The 17,499-nt window shown below is 33.5% G+C and overlaps 1 protein-coding gene across 3 annotated transcripts in view; it reads left to right on the forward strand.

Annotated features, from left to right (window-relative positions):
- The window catches only part of Nrip1 (nuclear receptor interacting protein 1), a 77,262-nt gene that overhangs the window by 29,638 nt on the left and 30,125 nt on the right, over window positions 1-17,499 (forward strand). For 2 of the 3 annotated variants that reach the window (XM_005003428.4, XM_003469325.5), the window contains exon 3: window positions 3,804-3,911. The gene's annotated coding sequence lies outside the window, so the exon portion shown is untranslated. Of the gene's footprint in view, window positions 1-950; window positions 2,161-3,803; window positions 3,912-17,499 lie in introns of those variants that run through there. The other variant, XM_063224730.1, reaches the window with a different exon arrangement.

Raw genomic sequence — 17,499 nt, forward strand, 5'->3', positions numbered from 1 at the left:
ATATTGTTTTTGTTACTATTGTAAGTGAATTACATCCATTTTTAGAATCCATTTATGTAGCTAGCATAAAAATGAAAGCAGTTGATTTTTTTGGATTTTAATAGATTTTTTGATAAGTTCCTTAGGATTATAAACACACAAATTCATGTTATTTTTCATGCAAGCATAATTTTTTTCTTCATCTATTTGTTTTCATATTTCTTGGTTTATTGCCCTGTTAGATTTCAGACATCAATGCCTTTTCCACCATCTTGGAGGGAAAGCATTTGGCTTTTCACCAGCAGTGTGGTATTAGTTGTGGCCATTAGCTCCAGAAAGGAAAGGTTATTATAACATTGAAGCAGTTACTATAATACTCATTAGTGGGATAAAGGACAAAAACCACAAGTTATCTCAAGAGATAGCAAGTCTAGCATGTTCATGCTTAAAATGAACAAAATGAAAAAGTAGAAATAGGAGGAAAACATACATGTAGTAGCATAACTAATAGTAAAAGACAAACTTAACACTTGAGAGTCTGGGTACAAAGCAAGAATGGTCTGCTCTCACCACTTCAATTTAGTACTGGACAGGAAGTTCTGATTGTTTTTTCTTCCCATAGTATTTATACATCTTACTTTGGAGAATGTGATTATACTAAGACCAAAAATTAAATTTTTTCTCATAAACTAGAATTATCACTGTTAAGTTTGTGACTTTTTTCCTTTCAGTATTGTGTATGTGTTCAGTAATGTGTAACAAGAAAAACCCCAATTTTTAGTTTATATTAAGATCCTTCTTCCTTCCTATTGCCCACTGTAGTCACCTTTCAGCTCTTGCAACAAGCAAGTCCTTTTTTTGCTTCAGGGGTATACTATTAAAAGTTAAAAGTATACATAGTATACTTTAGCGTATACTATTCCTTTTTTTGGAAATTCTCTCTCTCTCTCTCTCTCTCTCTCTAACTAGGACTTCACGTTCCTTGAATCATAAATTTAATTTCCTGTAAGAAGCTTTTCCTTATCATTTTATGTAAAATAGTTTCCTCTTTTTTGTTTGTTTTATGCCTCATTTATTCTATTTATTTATTTTTTGTTTGTTTTCTGGTTTTGTCTGAATCTCATGGGGACTGTAGTTATCTTGTTCATGTTTTAATCTCAGCCTTCTCACTTGTTTCAAAGTTCATGTGATTCAAATGCATAGCATTTTCCTTTCTTAGCTTATTTCAGTTTTTTTACCCTGTCTAACATTCTTCAACAACATGTATTTTAATGATTGTGTATACTTCTCAATATAATTATGGTAAAGTTAGTTAGCATTCTATTCATATTGTCATGATCAAAACACAGCAGATAGATTTAGTTTTACTGATTTCTATATAAGACTAATTCTTCCATTTATTAATATAAAAAATCTTATAAATATACCATGATGTAGTTGAGTTACATTATCTTTTGTTAATTTTTATTATCTCAGAGTAGGTATAATACTGTAGTAGAGGTCAACCATTAAATCATTTTAGAATATAGCAAAATTAACAGATGTATTTTTAACCCTTTTCCAAGGGAAATACAGACTCCTGAAACAATGTGAATTGAGACTGTTATAGATGATAGTACTAGATAAAAGTCAGTGTTTCATGTTTCAAGTAACTGCTGAGGCTCTGAGTTTTGGTTTGGCTTAGGTAAAGCATTGCCAGGGTTTGAGTTCCAGATCAGCCTCTTATTTTAGGTTTTTGATTTAGGATAATCAAGAAAACATTATTTTGTACTCTCCTGAAAATTCCATTATAATTTACAGACTTGATCAGTGTCTGGTTTCTCCTCTGTAAGATGGGATAATCCCTTGTCTGTTCATTTCACTGACTTACGAAGCTCCAATTAGATCCGGTCCATGAAAGTGCTTTGAACCTGGTAAAGCGAGTAGCTTACTTCCTGCTTGCTCCCATTTGTCCTGTTCATCCTGCCTATTACTCTTAGAGATGGCGTGATAGATCAGAACTGCGTCTGTAGTGTATAGGACCTCCAAGAAGTGTTTATTTTATCCTTACACGTGTGCTAGGATGTAGACAGTTGTAAATTGTTGCTATTTATTTTTGTTAGAAAAACAGTATGTTTTTATTATAGAAAAGTTAAGAGGAAGGAGGAGATTGTTCAGCCACACCTGCCTGGAAAGCTCAAGGTACTGAGTTCAATTCCTGGTACCAAAAAAAGAAAAATAGAAAAAAGAAAAGTTAGAACACAGAACGTGTTTATTGTACAGAAATTAGGAAATGTAAATCAGAAGAAAGCAAAATTGATTACTTTTAATTGCAAAGATAATTGTTATATTTATTTTTGTATAATTGTGAACAAAAATTCAATTCTATTGAATGTTAGATTGCTGTATTTCACTTAATATATATCTTTCCATGTAACTTAGTTTTTTATATAATGTTTCAATGGCCACATAAATGTAATATTCCATAATTAATTTTTAAAATTATGTTTTAAGAATTTCATTTTTATTTTGATATTTAATGATTGTTTCTAATTTTCTGCTATTAGAAATAATGTACATAATGAATCACCCCATACTAAATACTTCTATATGGCTTCCTTCTTTTCCCCTATTAGGGTAAATCCCAGTCTGGCAATTGCATCAAAGGACATAAAACATTTTAAGGAATTTGATTTTTTTTACAACTTTATTGGATATAATTGGTGTATAATAAACTGTTCATATTTATGGTGTGCCGGTTGATAAATTTTGACATGAGCGTATACCCACAAAACTGTCACCCCAATTTCAGATAACTTCCATTTGTAATTCTTTCCTTTCTATATCATCTTTCCTTAGGCAATTCCTCTTACCTTTTTTTCCTCACAGTAGAATAATTTTCTGGACTTTTAGGCAAATAGAATAATAAGATATTTCTTTTTTTCTTTTTTTTTTTTTTTTTGAAATCAGGAAAATTATTTTGAGGTTCATTCATCTTTTTATTGTTATTTTAGCAATATTTCATTGTTACAAGGTATTAAAATTACATTGTATGGATATATCATAATGTATTCACTATTGATAAGAGTTTGAATTGTTTCCAGTTTTTTACTATTGAAATAAATCTGGTTTGCATTGTCTGAGTCTTTGTGTAGATATGACGCATTTGATATTTATTATCAATTTGGCATTTCTGGAAAAGTTGTATGCTGATATTTTCAAACTGAAACTGGTTAATATGACAAATTATAGTGGTTTTATTTTCCATTTCTTTTTTTTTTTTTTCCTGTTTTGGAAATATATATTTAGAGGGTTTTAGACTTTTTGGATATAACATAATTGAATGAGTTTGACAAAACACTCAAATTTGAAAGTACAAAGGTTTGTAAGGTCATCTTAGCAACTATAATCTTTTTTAGCTTGTTGTGTGGAAGCACCTACTTTTTGTCAGTAAGCACGTAGAAAGCAAGAATCTTTTGCTTGGACTTCTGGGGATGAAGGGATCTGGAGATGTGTGTGTCGGGGGGGCTAAGTGCTGAGGGGCAGGTAAAGAGGGGAAGGGGAAATAAAAATGATTAAGATGTGACGTACATATATCAGTTACCCAAGATGAATGTAATTATGTATCACAAACATACACTATTATAAACATGAAAAGAAAAAAATCAAGGGTCATTTGCTTTGATTTAATAAACTACTGATAATAAGCAGTACCTTGTCAAGTGACTCCTTCTGCATTGAACTGAACAAAAAAAGATACTGGGATAAGTCTACTTAACAGTATAAAAAAATTCCTGCATCTGATTGGGAATAGTTACCAAACTGTCTTTTTCCTCTTCTTCAAGATGCTGCACAGTTGACTGAAGGACTCTAGATGACATCAGGGCTGCTTGACAATATCCTTCTCAGTTTCCTTTCTCAGAAAACAGGAATTCAAACATTGAAGACAGACGGTGAGAATATTTTTCCTGAGTTCTTTGAGCTTCATCTTTGTCATTTTAATAAATTCCAGACAATTTTTCATCAGTTGTAAGTTAGTTTAACATCAAAAAATATATGTTCTATGCATTATCTGTGTGAATTATTCCATTAGGCAATGTGGTTTAAAAAATGAATGAGATGAAAATCTTACTTTTAAGGAACTTAGAAGAGAAGAATAAATGCAAATAAATAAATAAATATAATCAAACTGAAGTCGTTGAATGCTACAAAAATCACTGAAATTCTTTGTACTCTGAGTAGATTATTTCTGAAGAGAGGGATTGGAAGACTTGAAAGAAGAAATAGTATTTGTGTTAATGATATAAAATTTGTTTTTTACCAAAACCTACAGAAAATAGATAGATTTTAATGTAAAATCTAAAATAGCTACCTGAATTCAGATAAAAAGTTAATTATTGTTTTGAGGAGAAATATATGCATTTGATTATTGTGGACTTAATATATGTAGTACATGTCAGTTATTACTTTTGAAATTAGGTAAGATGGGTATTTTTTTTTTTTTTTTTTTTTTTTTTGTCTTTTTTCCTTTTTATCGGTACCAGGGATCAAACTCATGACTGCCTGCTTGCAAGGCAGGCACTTATGCTGCTGAGCTAAACCTCCAGCCCCCAAGATGGGTACTTCTTATAAGACATTTCTGAGAAATAATAAAATAGTTTAAATTAATGCAAGAAGGTAAACAGTGGACAATACAGTTGAGGGAATGTTTAATTCTATTTAAATTAGCACTCATATTTTCTAGTAAAGCCACAACCATAATGAATTTGTCATCTATTCAGCTCTTGGACTTGATGCTATTTTTTTCTGGGCAGAAGCAATCCATGTAAAGTGTTGGAAAAGCTGACTGAAAATTCTTCTGTGAACAGAGATAGCAGATAGAGCATTCTAAAATTTATTGTTTAAATTGACCATGATATTTTCAGAAGGCAATGGTAACTCTGAACCAAAGCTTTTCTTTACCTGTAGGCATGATGTGGTTGTCTTGTGATAACGTTGACCCCTTTTTTCTTTACTGTTCTGGTAGTGTTCAAAGGCCTAGTGATGGAATTATTTTAATCACTCCCCTGATTCTTACATTCTCTTGTAATTTCATCAACAAAATCTTTAAAACATATTTTAAAAGACTGCATAAACTTATTTTGTTCCTAGTCATTTTTTCACATTTTCATGTACTTTTTTGACTCTATATTGAAATTTAAATCAACTAGGCTTTTATTTATAAACACTAAAATTCATTCATTCTGATATAGTTGTTTTAATGACCGGTTGGTAGTCTGAAACCTGCTTATTTGATGAAACAAAGTTGATATTGAAACTTCTCCCAAATTTTAATTTCATTAAAATAAACATTATAACAATGTGTACAGTGGTACCATCGTTCACAAACACTTTTGTTTGCCCTCAGTTTGGTTTCACAAACAAAGTGTTTGGCAAAATTTTGTTTTTGTTTGAAAACTCTGTGACAAATGTGATGAGCACAAACGTGGCCATCTTTTTGAAAATTGTAGAACAAAATAAGTTCATGAATCGCAGTCTCTATGATATAATTAATTCGTTACTGGTAATTTAGCAACATCATTGTTTTACCAATTACCAAGAATGATAGGTGAAAACTATTTGACAGTTCAGTAAATAGAGCATAGGTAGTCATCAGTCATCAGATATGAATTTTTAGAACATGATCAAATATAGATCTTCCTTTTAGGTAAAAAAAGCTTTAGATAGTGAACAGCACCAAAAACATTTAAAAAATTCTTTGACAGTGACTTTTATATATTATTTTTATGTTTTTAAGCTGTTCTTCAAGATTTTAAAGATAAGTATGTCAAGTATGTTTTCTACAGTGTATCTTATTAAGCAGTTCTTTCATTTTGAATGAGGTATATATGATCAAATAAGTTCACTTGGGAAACACTGGGTCAAATTATGTGTCTTTTCAGTAAACTTTCTATTAATCAGTGAACTATGGTTCGCAAAGGATAATATGGTAGATCAGTATTTGATAAGTTGAAAACTTTGGATTAATGTATTTCATGAGGTTTAACCATAGTTCGTCATATAACAGAGCTCCAAAAAGATTCATGTTACGTTTTTAGAATAGCAATGTTTGGGCTGGGGATTTAGCTCAGTGTCATAAGCGCCTGCCTTGCAAGAGCGTGATCATGAGTTCGATCCCTGGTACTGATTAAAAAAAAAATAGCAATGTTCCATTGAAGGAGATCTCAAAGAGATTAAGAAAGAATTTCACTATTGAATATTGTGAACCATATAAAATAAATGTTATAAAGTGTTAAAGGGCTTCAGTGTCTTAGATCTGATTTTCCTTCCTCGCTTTTTAGCTCCCCGTATGAAAAAGAGATACAGTATTATCTCATATGACACCTAAAAAACTACGTTTTACACTTTATTGTGTAATAGGACTCCATACCTGTACTCTACTCATTTTAGTATGTAGTATTAGTTAATTTTGATATAAGCTGATTTCTTAAAAGCAGTGAATATCTTAGGTAAAATTAGATAATTGACTATTAATCAATTTGATTTAAATACTTGGACATACTAATTTGCCCACCAAAAGGAATTTTTAATGTAACATGTCATAATTTTTCACCGAAAAATATTCTTTATTGTACTTTTCCTGCCTTGTTTATTTAAATGATTTTGATGACTAGTTAAGCAGATGTCATGAGTGGTAAAGTGTGTCAAACACTGAGGCATTTATATGATGCTATCAAGATGGTCTGTGATTCAGCTGATTCTACCTAGCTGTTGCCAGGTCAGTCAAGTTGCCTAAATTGAAATTCCTTCCCCAAACTGCATAAAATCTTCAGAGAGCAAGAGTCCTCTTTATCATGGGTAAATAAGCTAAGACATGTAGTAGATGTCTGAAATCATGCATAGTATAGAATCCCGTACATCTACTATACATGTACCTATTCCTATGCTGTACTTTTCCCTTTATACATGATAAAGTTCAGTTTGTAAATTTAGCACAATAAGAGATTGACAAAAACTAAAAGAATAAGACAATTGTAGTAGAATTCTACAATTAAAACTTTTATGTCTTTCTCTTAATAACTTATTGTACTGCACCAACCAGAATTGAGTGAAGGTAATTGTAGAAAAGCAAAAGCACAAATATGCTTTGTGTTTACTAACACTTGGTGAAATGTAATCAGACTTCCATACTGTTTCCAGAGGAACATGGTAGTGGTGAAACCAAGGTCAGTCCATAATCAAATCATCTTAATTGAAATTAATTGCAAATCAACTTTGTGTTGTCATTGGTCCTCTTTGGCTTCATGGACAACCCTGGTAAGGAAATCTGGATGTTTGGCTCAAATGAATAGTTTAAATGATAGTTAAACTATCATTTGTTTAAAATGATAGTTTTAAACATTGTTTTCCCTGCTTATTTCCTATATCGTAGCCAACCATCTTATTTCAGCTACTAGAACTTCCTAAAACTCCAATGTATTTGTGTTATTTCTGATCAAATACAATTTAGTAATTCTTTAGTAATACAAAAATAACAGACCTTCTCGTCAATCCTAACTGATGGGGAGAATTAATATAAATTAACATTTTTTCTGAATTGGTACCTTGGAAGAGTTGACTTTCCTTAAGACTTTTACTTAATATTTGACTGGTATAACATTATTTTGGGAGGGAAATCCCTACTATAGTAAACCTCTGTATCAACTCAGTTTTTTTTGCCTTGTATGTTTCAAATGAAGTAACTAAGATAATTACAAATTGTCTTGATCGAATTGGCATTTCCCATTCTTTTCTTACATAAACCTTGGTCCTTTTTTACATGAATCAACTACTGTAAACCTGATTTTCTTGATTCCCTGCACATTTGCCCTTTAACCATGTTAGTCTGTGATTTGCACATCTGCATTTGGTGTGATTCTAGCAGCATTTTATGTAGATAACTCAGATTTTCTTTTCTGTATTAGAGGGAAATTAGCAAATTTCAGACCCCATCATTTTGTTTTACTTTGCATTTACTGTTAGAAGAGCTCTTTATAGTACAGGCTGTGATAGCTTCGCACTTGGACGTATGATTCCTGATATTGCTAGCTCTTCCTGTACTCTGCCCACCATATAGCGGACTGTCTCCTAAGTTAGTGTTTCTCAAAATACCTGTAGTGAGGGATCAATTTTTGTTTGTGTTTTCATTTCTTAGTGGCTCATTTTAACTATTCCTTTAAAGACCTGCCTGCGACAGATCAGTGATTAACCAAAATACATACAGGCTGTAAGTCCAGATATTTCATCATTAAATTCAGTGGGCATCAAATTACTTTGTCATGTTCTATAAAAGTTTCTAAATAATGCAGTTTTTAATCTTTGAAGAGAATACTTCAAATTTTTAGAACATCCTGTATGCTGCTGTGCTTCATTGTTTGGGCTGGTGCTCCTCTGCCCTAATTGTGCTAAGCTTCTTTTCAAGGTGGCAAAGCTTTATTGTCCCTAAGGTCAACTCACATGCCACCTTTGAAGAGTTGCCTCCATTAAAAGCAAATTCCTGATGGTCTGAGGCTGTCTGGGCAACTTAGTGAGACCCTGACTCAAAAGAAAATCAACAAGCTATAGGTGTATCTCTGGTAGAGTGCTTGCCTAGCACGTGCAAGACCTCGGCTCATTACCCAGAAACCCCCTCCCCACCAAAAAAATCCACCCTTTCAAGTATTCACTTTGTTTTTGATTATATTTTTTCTCACAAGATTCTGAACTCAATAAAGGCTAGTTTATTATTCAGTTATTTTTGTAGTCTTAATACATAGCTGATAATGAACATTTTTGTGTTACTTCTCGTATGGTAAATATAGAATCATAGCAACTACAAAGTTGAAAGATATTTCAAATCTTCCTTAGTCTACTAATCTTTTTAAAGAGATCATTCTTTTCTTTCCCCATCTGGGTCTTGGGACATGTCTGCATAGAGACCTTTCTGTATCTGGCATAGTTATAGTGGAAATTCTTGAAAGTGGAAAATACATATTTTGTTTGAAGATAGCTTTCTTGACTTTTACTTCAGTAGACTAACAACAGTACTCTTTATATTAATTATTGCAGAGTCAAGAACATTTTTGTTTATGAGAGTCATATTACTTGATGTTTATTGTATGAGCAACTTAAACAGAAAAACATTTAAAATGTAAGAATGCACTGAATTAGTCATCAGAGTAATTACACATGTGTAGCCTCTGCTAACCATATTTACACTCTGCAGAAAAAGGCCCCAAAAAACAGGTAGTGTTTCAGCACTATGAACGTAGTCTTGACCTGTGCCTCCTGAAGGAGCCATGTGGACTACTGCTGTCTTGATAGGAATTCATTTCTACTTGCCAACAAAATATTCTATATTCTATTTAAAAAATGTGACCTAAGTTTTGTGTTTGTAGATTAGTTTTTTTAAAAAAAAACATCTTGCAGGCTTATATTACCTACCCTTCTATTAATGTCTAGACATAGAATATGCTTGACAGTCATAAGACAGAGATGTTTACTCAAGGAGAAGTCATTTTATTTGTGGATACTCCTAAGGTCATTCCTAGTTGTGCCCTGTCAGTAACCCTGGCTTTTAAGTGCTGACCCTTTGGATACCTTGCGGGCCTTCCACCGCCGCTTCTCTTACGAGGATTCTCCTTTTGCAGAGATTTTGGAGGTGTGATCATTGTCTTAGTGATTTAACGGAATAAATTTGATGTCTTTTGAGGAAGAAGTGATAGGCTTCACTTCAAGTTTTTCTTTCTCTCCTTTGTATGACCTTTCCCTCCACTTGCCTTAACCTGATCCCTGAGAGTACAGTCTGCTCTCTGGCAGATATTTATTTGGCCATAGTGACTTCTGTTCTTTTTCACTGCCTACCCTCTTACCTTGGCTGATACTCTGTTAAATTCTTTCTGAGGTCTTAGCAGGACAGTCAGTCTCTAGAGTATTTAACGAGTCTTCAAATTACATGGGGTACTGGGTCTTCCCTGAGAGTTCCGGGAATGCGTCATGTACGTCTTTCAGCTGGATGGAAATACCACGATGGTTGTTAGTAAGACTCTTGATTTACTGACAGCCCATTTTACTCATACTCTTTATTAGATGATGATGTCATGGTGTGGGTTTGAATTTGGGGACTTAGTATCATTATGAGTGATAATCTAGAAGCACAAAGCCCAGAGGACTGGGAGTTTTTAATCTTTTAAGTCTGTGTCCTAAACATAGTAGACTGTCAGTAAATGTTTGTTGAGTAAATTTTTTTCTCATTAGTGTTGGATAAAACTTAGCTCTAGCAGCCACATTATAATGTAAGCCAAACATGTCTCAGTCATAGGAAACCCTGTTCAGAACAGGTCATGCTGTTACCTTCATTAGTACACCTCTCATCCTGTACCTAATAAAGATCCATATTTGAAATGTACAAAATTCAGATTTCAAACCATGTTTGATTCTGTTAAGTACCTTTAGAGAGATTACTTTTTTCTTGAAACGTTGAAGAAGTCTTTTTAGTAATTGCTTTAACTGTTTTCTTCTTTAACCATTATATCTTATAGTACTGCTTATACAGTACAGATTGCTTTCTAAATATTCAGACCAGCCTTTGTTGTTTTCAAAGGTGTTTCGGTTTATTTTTGGTTCCTGCCTTGTTTTTATTGTGATTTCTTCTCTGCCCCGTTCTAGTTCTATACTTTATTTTTCTCTCCAACATGTCAGCAACTCTGGAGCTTCTGTTCTTATTTTTTAATAAGCATTTGATTGTTTGTTGCCTTGTGCTGTTCTCCAGATAAAAGCCAGCTCCTGGCCATGGCCTTGACTCATAGTCCTTGCTCCTAGTAGTAGGTCCAGCATAATCTCTTGACACATTGAGTACCTTTCCTGTATCACATTCACCTCTTCCCTTCTTTGCAGTGCAGTTTCCTTAAACATCAGTCACCACTACCTTCAGGTACTATATTTCTAGAGCACTTTTTACATATTTCAGTCATAGCAGTTAGAACACTTCATACTTCTTGTCCTTTTGCACCATGACCAAAGAAGAATTTCACATGTACTCTGCTCTCTCGTGTATTTATATTTACTCTATCCTTTTCTTGTTACATTTGGAAAGAATGTCCTAAAGAATCCAAATGAGTGAAAGTATGCTTATTATTCAGTATAATCTTTAATTCTGTTTTTGAAGCAAGAAATAAATTTGTAACATACTGGACCTTTAGATTGGATCTTGATATACCTTATCTCTTGACGATGAACTAATACTATACATAGATTGGAACCACACTGATTTTAGGGTATCTCATTGTAACTATTGTAAGTGCATGTTTCACTAAACTATTTCTGAGAACTAGAACTGTTATTCTTGTATTAGAGTAAATGTTTAAGAACTTGCTTACTAAATTAAAATTTGAGGACAGTTCCAGGAAAGAATCAAACATCCTTGCTTTGGTCTCATTTCTGTTGTTATATTGAAACATGTCAGCACCCAGGATTTAATCTGCGGCCAAAACAAAACAGAACCAAAAAAAACCCTCAAAAAACTAAATACCAGCAAAAACACCAGAGACTGGGTAATTTACAAAGAATAGTGTTTATTTCCTCATGGTTTTAGAGACTAAGAAGTCCAAGATGCTGTCACTGATAGCTTATTCCTCTCAAATCTGGAGCATGGCAGTATGGCAGGGGGCATCTGTGGTGATGTTCCAGGTGCTCTTTTTCTTTTTATGAAGGTACTTAGGCCACCACAGAGGCTGGTGCTTATGTCTCATTTAATCCTAATCACAGCCCAAAGGCTCCACCTGCAAATATCATTAACATATGAATTGGGGGATTAACTTTTTAACACTTGTATTTGAATACACAAACCATAAATATCCACCACTAGTATTATCACTTCTCTTTTGGCCCTTGCATTGGAAGTTCTAGACCACAATAACAAAATGTGGCACCAAGACCGCATCACCCTTTTCTATGGGTGTCCACTTTAGATGGTCTGGTTTTTTTTTTCCCCCTCTTATCAGGGTAACATTACGTCTAGAGTAAGAAATCTAATGGTCATATAATTTTATTTACTCATAATCTTAGCTTTATGCAATATGCATAAAGTTTCAGATTTAGCTAGCTGAAGTCTTGTTTTTTAAAAAGATGAAAGTTTTACAGAGATTAATGATGGAAATATTTGCATAGTTTTAACCTGTCACTGTGCTTAGGCATCTAAAAGATACAAATAGAGCTTTAAGCTTCATATTCATTACTTTGAAAATACAGTCAAGAAAAAATCAGCTAGAATTGTTCAATAAGCATGATGAAATGGTTGTTTACTTTTGAGAATAGCTGCCTCATCCTTTGTGATTGCTTGCTTATCTAATTTGTTATGAAAGAGTGCTACTAGGTAAACCATGCATCCTGAATGCTTGTGATTTGTTCTATTCTGTTTAAGAAGGGTTAAGAGAAGACAGCATCCTGTCAAAGACCTTGTTTTTAATTTTGCTTCTCACACTGGCACAGATCCTGCAAGAGCAGCCCAGATTAGTTCAAAAAACCTTTGAAGAGATTTAAGATGTCCTTCAGCCAGTTTGAAGGTTTTTGTCTTGCAAATCCAGTACAAGGGCGCCTGCAGGCATCTCGACCCTTGCTGTGCTGCTGATGCCGCTCAAGGTCACACTAACCCGCCCTGTGACATTCAACAACAACAACAACAAAATTACGCAGTGAAAACCGCTTCAGCATTCTGCCAACCAACAACTTCCTTTAGTGAGGAACCAAGGAAGAAGTCTTTTTTTCCCTCATCCCTCTTTCTTTTTGGGGGGCTTTGTGAATTTTTGCTGTAGGAAATAATCCCGGATTTCTGGTGTGTGTGATGACAAGGTCATTTCTTAATTAGAACACATGTAAAGAACAAAGCTAAATGGCTTCAAAACAGCTTTGTAGTTGATGGAGAGGATTTAAATTATTTAAAGAGATAGTCACCCATGTATGATGGAAACTGAATTCCAAAGGCATTAACTCCTTCATTCCTGTCTACTCACCATTCCTTGGAATTTTTTTTGGCTGACTTCAGAAGGTTACAACTTAAGAGAAGTTTTATAAATGCCAAGTTTTATGAGGGTGAAACTTAATTTATAAATCAAATTCTTTGATAAACTTTAAATGGAGAAGTTTTTTCTTTGACATTTATCTCCGGAAATTTTATTAAATGGCTTGACTTAGAAACCGGGAATTGGAGGTACACTTTTCCTTCTGGCCACTTTGATTTATTTATAATGTATTCTGAAGGGGCTGAACAAAGTAATCTTTTATTGCCTGCCTTTTCTTCTTTCTTTTACTCATTTGTGCCTTAGGTGTCTACTTTAGTGGTTCAGCCCTGCTTCTTTAGAAATTATAGTGCTTATCATTCAAGTTTCTCAATTTTCAAAGAAATGCCATAGAAAGACAAACCTTTTGGTAAGGGAAAAATAATCTTAGCTAAAAATGGAGTTAAAGAAAGTTGTTGCTGAATATACATGACTTTTTTATGGTGTGATGAAGCCATGTCTATAAACACTAATAGCCATGGTGGAATCACTTTCTGATGTGGTGCTTGTTTCTCCCTGTTGTTCCTCTTTGGTTGCCTACTGATGCTGACTACCAAATACATTAGTTGGATGAGTCTAAGTGAGTTGGCTTTCTGTACCAGAGACTTAATGCACACCACCTCTGCAGAGCTGGAGCTAAATTACTGAAGAGTAGTTTTTTAGTTAACTTTATATGTATAAAATTTTTGTACATAAAATCACATTCTATAGAAAAATTTTACTTCAACATTAGCAGAACAACTTCCTTAGACTTGAAATCTAGTTATATTCTACCATGGATGTTTTTCTGTAAATATGATTAAAGTAGAAACAGGACACTACTTTGTAAAGATTGTATTATTTTGAGCAAGATTATTTGAATTAATATATTGGTTTTTGTGTGCCATACATAAAAATTTTAATTTTAAATTAAAGCTATAACATGATAAATTGTATAAAAATAGTTTATAGAGTTTACTAGATTTATTTTTTGGAGAGATTTTCCTCCTTCAAGGAACAGTTTCTTTGGGTCCATGAAAAAGAAAAAGAATCTATCCATCTATCTATCAATCTATATATATACTATATATCTGTATATATATATATATATATATATATACACACATACACATACATGTATGATATGTCATTTTGAAGGATTTCAGGTTTGTGAAAAGCAAATGTTGGAAAAGATGTGTATTTGCAAGGAAACAGTGTGATTCAGTGCATCTTGCCCTTGCCTGGAGTCTGGTATGCCCTAAATGTCATGTATGACCTAAAGTCACCTGCTAGTAATTTCTAATTTACTGTCCTAATTCATCGATTTGTTATCACTAATTGTTCTTCATTTACTTCTGTGTAGTTTCCAGTACCTAAAGGGTTGAAGGTTGCTGTAATTGGCACCCGCAGCTGCTCTTTCTTTTGACAGGGGATAATTTTGCAGCCTATGCTTTGTGTGACAGCTGCCTAATTGGGCATTCTCCCCTTGTAGCAAGCCTGCCTCCTCCAGCCTCCCTGCTGACAAATGGTGGTGGATTATAGATGAGGACACGCTGACCCATTCGACCTTGCTGAGGCAGCGGGGAGGGGCCTCCTGCTACTTGAGGGAAGCTTTAGGTCATTTAGAGGACAAGGTCATGAGCCAGGTGGAGAAATGACATGATATCACATGACAGTAGCCTGATGACACGTCAGTGTGTCAAGGACAAATACATCAGTATTGATTAAACATTATTGCAATACTTCATTGAATTCCCTACTATTTCCTAATTGTTTCTACTTTTTTAAGAAAACAGAAGAATGCACAGTAAGAGATTTATTTTAACAGTGGTAAAGCAATTGTTTGCATGAAAACAGTATTGGTTTGAGAAGCTTCCTAATAAGTTTTTTTTTTCCAGTTTAAAGTGTTTTTTCTTTATGCTTAGTTTGTAGCTCTTTGACTATTGGTCCTTTTCAAGAGTTATTTGAAATTCAAGAGTTATTTGAAAATTCTGGCCAGCAAACTAAAATGAGGTAATGTGTATTGTTAAAAAATATTTAACAACTTCTATCCTCACCCCACCCAGTGGTTGACATACCTTTTCCTCTTTTGAATAAAAGAAAAATAAGCCAAATGAAAATGCCTAATTGAAAGGAACCTTAAAACTTTAGATTGATAAGGTCACATATGCCACTGTATACCAATACTGTATTGCTAAAATGTTAACCATGACTTTTAAATAATTTTCCAGACATGAAAAAAATTTTTTAAATACTGTGGGATTATACTTAATGCAAAACTTAAAAGCAAATGAGCATCTCTGGATTATTTTTCATTATTAGTACTGCACATGCTTTTCTTGAGTAGACTTGAGCTAATGTAATACATGGTGAGTTTAAAATCACAAGAATCTGTGCTGAGTTGTATTAACCCTATGTTAATACTTGAAAGTGTAAGTCTAGAAGAATTGTACTGAATAGTGTGGTTTATAAAAATGTCCTGTTTTTAAAATAGCAGTTTAATGCAGAGTATGTGGATCATGAGCCTCATGTCTGGAAAAAGTTGTTTTAAGGAACTGTTGGGTGTAAGCTCTCAGTTCAACAGGAGGTGATTTTATGCTCCTGACATAAAAATGTCAAGTGGAAAAGTGTGATGAGTTCACTGACGTAGACATATTTGTATTTTCATGACACGTGTGTGTGTCTGTGTGTGTTCACCATGCTGTGCATTTTTTAGCTGCTCTCAAAAAAGGACTCATGCCTGGTGGAGGTTTAATCCTGTGCCCTTGTTCACATATAGTTGATTAGTAGTTGTGGTTATCTCAGCAGAAGACTTTGCCCTCCTCCTTGTATTGGTCGGGACCCGGGCATTGGGGAGTCAAGGCAGAGGAGAAGGGAAAAGAGATTTTGCATTAGTATTCTGTGAAAGCCTTACTGTCTGCAGAACAAATTGATTGCTCCGGTGTACCTGTGCTTGGCACTACTGCTGTGAAAGAAAGGTAGGGATGTAATCTATTTTATTATATTACATATTGTGACACTCTAGGAATATTTAACTGACACTCTTACTATGGCATGTGCCATCAGCCTAAGTAGAGAAAAAAAGAAAGAAATGAATGAAAAGTATATAAGAGCAGTAGACTACAGCTTTGTTTACTTCAGCCCAGGAGTTAATTTGAATAAGATAATTTTGCTGAAAACATTACTAGATACATAGCCTGATTGATAACAAAATCCTATAAAGTATTCTGAGGCACTAATCTGTTTTCCGCTTGAAGTGTGTCAGGCAGGATGAAATTCAAGCTAATATCGTAAGGTTTTTAACTATAAAATGGGAGAAGTCATAGAGGTGGTTGTGAGCATAGTTGAGAAAATTATTTTAGATTAATTTTCAGTACATCATATTAATAGTCCTGTAATGCAAAGGATAGGGAAGAGATTTTGATGGAGATAGTACTGTATTATATTAAACTATATTAAAAATTAAATATATTATTGACTTTATTCATTTGCTAGTTTGATTTGTGTAAACATGGTACTGTTTGCTTCCATTGTGATAAAAAGAAATTACAACTCTTTTCCTAGAAATTTCTGTTTTTCAGATAGGCTTGCAGTGCACAATTTGGGACTTATAAATTGAGTAAAGGTTTTAACATTTTACAACAGTATTAAAATGATCTGGTTAGAGGTGGAGCTTTTGATGCTTTTAGGCATTCTCGAGGTGTATGGTAGCAGCACCCTATAGGTTGCATATAAATCTGTACTGTGAGGGGGAGAGAAGACATTCTTTCTCGTCCAAGCCTCTTGCCACATGTGAACTGCGGATGCCCTTTGCCTCCTGTCCCCATCCTGATCCTTCCATAGTAGTCAGAGCACTTGATTTAAGGGAGGAAGCACAATAGCTCCTACTAATACATTGATGAAACAGAAGTTGTTTTCTGTTACTTACTTCTGTATTCTTGAAATTAATTCTTGAAGTTAAAAGCTTTACATTTGTTAGATTACATTTTATTTCCATTTAAATGTATGTCCGATTGTTCCTTTCATTTTAATTATAATGAAGCCATTTTGTTTATGAAGGCTAGGGACATTAATCTACCCTTGCTCTCCAGGTAGTTTTATGGAAAATGAGTACATGGAGAAGCCTTTAAGCATGGGTTAATAACACCGACATAAAACAGTGACTAAAATTAACTGTTTTGGGTTATGTATGTCATTTATAAAGGAAATGGGATGTTTTCAGATTGAATGCAACCATGAAACTCACTAGCACTGTTTTTATACACTTTTTTATAGGTTTCCTCGTACTGAAAAAAATGTATCAATAAATACAGAGGGAAAATAGAAATAATAGTTACGGTATTTTACTTTTCCAGAATAAAAAATGTTCTTAATCTTTTTCTAGTTTTATATTTAGTTTTTAATATTGTAGTCATCTTAAAATTTTGCCATATATATATATATATATATATATATATATATATATATGGCAAGAAAAGAAAGTGTGTGG

The sequence above is a fragment of the Cavia porcellus genome, unplaced genomic scaffold, assembly GCF_034190915.1.
Source record: "Cavia porcellus strain 051 isolate PalLab524CR breed Dunkin Hartley unplaced genomic scaffold, mCavPor4.1 scaffold_15, whole genome shotgun sequence".
NCBI classification, from domain to species: Eukaryota; Metazoa; Chordata; class Mammalia; order Rodentia; family Caviidae; genus Cavia; species Cavia porcellus.